The 4,041-nt window shown below is 34.7% G+C and overlaps 1 pseudogene; it reads left to right on the forward strand.

Moving 5' to 3' along the window:
- The first annotated feature begins 2,439 nt into the window (after positions 1-2,439).
- LOC136396296 (U2 spliceosomal RNA) lies at positions 2,440-2,578 on the forward strand (annotated as a pseudogene).
- The last annotated feature ends 1,463 nt before the right edge of the window (positions 2,579-4,041 follow it).

Genomic DNA, 4,041 nt, shown 5'->3' on the forward strand with positions numbered 1-4,041 from the left:
ACCTATAGTGATTAAGATAATGTGTAACTGTCAAGAAATAGATAAAAAGGCCAAAATAACAGAATAGAAAACCACCCACTCAAATGACATATGTATTTATGTGCAAACCTGATGTCTGATAGAACTGGAAATGCACGGCAGTGAGAGAAAGTAGAAACTATTTAATAGATGGTACAGGTGCAACTGGTTGTTCCTATTGACAACGAAATTAAAAGTTGGATTTCTAGTTTATACCGTGCATAAAATCAATTTCAGATAGATTAAAAAATTAAATGTGAAAGACAAAGCCTTATAACATTTAGAAATTGTATACCTTTACAACATCAGCATAGAAAAGAATATCTCAAACACATAAAGGAAAATATTAATACACTTGAATTCATTAAAATTAGGAAGTTTATTAATTTTAAAAAAGAGTGAAATGACAAGTCACAATCTGGGAGAAGATATTTGTAAAACACATGAGAGACAAAATACTAATATCCAGAATGTAAAAATGGGCAAAAGACATAAACAGCAATTTCACAGAAGAAACTCAAATGTCAAATAGAATATAAGAGTGCTCATTCTCCCTAGAAAATGCACACTAACCCCACACTGATCCCCCTTTGGCCTGGCTCTAGCCACTACATCCAGACCAGGAAGATTGACTCTCTGGGGCCCTATAAGCCACTGTTACACTGGCAAGCACTGGAAGCACAGGAAGTCATAGTAATGCTGGTGTCAAGCCTCAACTTAGCGAGCTTTGTAATTATCAGTGAGCAGACAAAGGTAAAATGCTACCAAAATAAGGTGGGAATTTCCCCTATCATTGATTTGGTGCTTTTGGACTACCATAAAATTCTGGAGTAGGCAAAGCAACTAATGCAGGCAGTTATGGTAGACAAACCTAATTAACAGAAGTGTTAAGGAGAGTAAGGAAGTGTGTGCCCTGAGGATGGTGTGAGGCCACATCAGAAGGTTCATCAATTGTTGTACACACACACACACACACACACACACACACACACACAAATACAAACACACATTTAAATGGTATTTCAAAAGATCTCACTGAAAAATATTAAAAACATCTTACCATATCAAATGGGGTAAAGATGCAGAGGAAAGAGAATTTATACTTGTTAGTAGAAGTATAAATAAAAACAAACACTTGGGAAAATAATTTGGCATTATCTAATGAAGTTGTAGATGCATATCTTAACCTCAGCAAATCCAAGTAAAAATGGAAATTATGAAGACCATACAGTGGTAGGGGGTGAAAGGTTATGAAAATATTTTAAAAATATATAGTGTTGAAAGAAAAACTGAGGTATAATAAAAATTTTAAGCAAAAATCCACTAAAATCTGGCAATGCGGAACCAGAAGTGGTTGGCATTATACTCCACCAACAGAAGCTAGGGAAAGGAATTTTGTAGAGAGGGTGCAAAAGCTAAACAAGGCAATTATTTGATTCACTTAAGCATTTATTTGGAAAAGTCTAGTTAGCTGTTTGTGATTGGTTGTCTTTAGGTTTTGATTTCTTAACCTTGAGGCATTTTAGGGTTAAGTTTTGATTTGTTTAGGTAGGCTTCCAAGGCATTAAAGCTACCTCATCACAGGCCTTCTTGTTTAATTAACTTAATAATAGATAAATAAAAGATTTGAAGTCCTACAATAATACTGCCTTTTTTTATTGGTGTTTTATGCCAGTTTAATAGGTATTCAAGTACGTATTTAACAATACAGGCTCTGGAGTCAGAGTGCCTGACTTCAAATCTTGGCTCCAACCACTGTTTGGTTTGGTCAAGTTATTTAATCTCTCTAAACCTCAGTGCCCTCTATCTCAGGAGTACGGTGAGGAATAAAGGAAATAATGTAAGTAAGAAGTTCCCAACAGCACTAGTTAGTACACAGTATACATTAGCTACAAGGTTTCTGTTTGAGTATTTTGTTCTTGCAATGAAAAGTTACAGTATACAAAGTAATGGTGAGAAATTTCGTATCATTATGTAAAAGACTTTAAGAACAACATACAATGTTTGCAATGTTTGATAGAATAATATTTCTACTTAGTGGAGCCTCTTTCAAAGCAAGATGGATTCATATTCACCAAGATAGTCCTGTATCATATCTTTATTTTATTGAATAAGAGAACATTTTATAATCACAAGTAAATTTTGCTTTCTAGTCAACTATAGGTCCCAACAATTAGTACTTATTTTCCATAAAAAAACTTCCTAAACTAACTGTTGTTTGAGTTATCAACTGACAATACAAAAAAAAAAATCTTGCAAATATTTAGAGAATTTATCAGATCATCTGTTTTTATAAGTAAATTTACTTCTCACAAACTTTAGCAGTTAATATTTTCCAAAGAACAGAAACAAGTCAAAAAAATTTAAATACATAAAATGAAGCAAAACAAAAATAGGTGTGGTTTTCTTTAAACTGTTGGCATTGCTTCTCGGCCTTTTGGCTAAGATCAAGTGTACAGTTATTCAAGCCAACTTTCTAATCAGGGTCAGCAAAAACTATGCATGCTTAAAAAAATGACTTGATCTTTCTAAATGGTGTGAGGGAGAAAGATCTTTTATTTACCCTCTTAGGTTCGGTTCTTCCCACTAGTATAATAATCAATTTGACGTGAGACAGATTAATAAGAAAAAAATAAACAAATTGAATTACACAAGAACATATGGGAAGCCCACATACCTGAGAGAGACAGGGACCCACATACATAGAGGTTCAAAGACAGAAAGTTAAAACCAGGTATGTGGCATTCTGAACTAAGTATGAGTAAGGCACATTGGAGCTTCTGAAGGGAGGATGATCACTCACAGGATAAAAAAAGCAGATGCTCAGTGATTAGATGTTTACCCTATCCTATAAATAGGTCATAAAAAGTTATCTCTGGTAATAACTCGTTGTGAGCAAAGCCCCAAATTTTAATTAAAGGAGAAGCAAAAAAGTTTGGGGAGCTGAAGGGTCTCAATTGCTTTCAGTTCAAAATAATTCACATGCCAAAGTGACATATCTTAAAGACACTTGTTCTGAATCCTTTTAAGGGCTTGGTCTTTACAAGTGTCTTCAACTACTCATGTCAGAGCAGGAGGTACAATAGATTCCTTTATTCTATTCTACTTCACAGTATTTAAAATTCATCAACACTGTCAAAATTGAGAGAAAGAAATATTAATTTACTTAACAATTCCTTTAACTTAGTGACTTAATATTATTCTAAGTTGGTTGTATGCTATATTAGATATTTTCAGTATTTAAAAGGATTTAAAGATAATTTTTCCCACTTATTTCTCATCAAAAGACTAAATCATTTATTATTAGCTTTAAATTTCATCCCATGATCATATAATTTAATTTCAACATATGTGGAATTTTTATACTATATTGTTTAGGGAATAATGACAATAAAAAATTCTGTACATGTTCAGTACACATGCAACCATCATAGGCCTAACTATATAGAATTTGTCTGCAACAATGTGACATTTTTTCTGAATATTTTTTTCAGCTCAAGTTTTGTAGGAATACCCTATGAAAATATGCCGAGTGAGGATAACAGCCAGAGACAGAGAGGTGCCCTAGGGCAAAAGCCCTGAGCAGACAGAGTCCAGGGGTCTCTCTGACCAGTACCAGAAACAGTGCGTGCTGGAAACAGCAAAACCACAGGATAAGATTCAGCAGCAGAAAATGTTTAGGCTCTCAGAACAGAGACTAGGAGTCAGCAGGCTCCTTGTCCTTTACTTCACCCCCTGAGAACTTCTTCTGTCTGCTTCCTTGAGTTATTTGTACTGGCTAATAAATATCTGAGTAAAGCTGGGGACGGGGCTTCAGTCCTTCTATCTGCTGACTGGGACTGTTGCCTCCCCTTGGCCACAAAGAACATTTTATTTGGACTCCGAGTAGTCACTGTTTCCATGACAAGTGGTGCCCCAAGTGAGGAATGAGAACCAAACAATGGGTTTGCTACTATGGTAGTTCATTGTTGCCATGACAATGTTTTCTTGTTTTTCCTTTTCATTCATCCTCTAACTCTCTGC

The sequence above is a fragment of the Saccopteryx leptura genome, chromosome 2 (assembly GCF_036850995.1).
Source record: "Saccopteryx leptura isolate mSacLep1 chromosome 2, mSacLep1_pri_phased_curated, whole genome shotgun sequence".
NCBI lineage: Eukaryota > Metazoa > Chordata > Mammalia > Chiroptera > Emballonuridae > Saccopteryx > Saccopteryx leptura.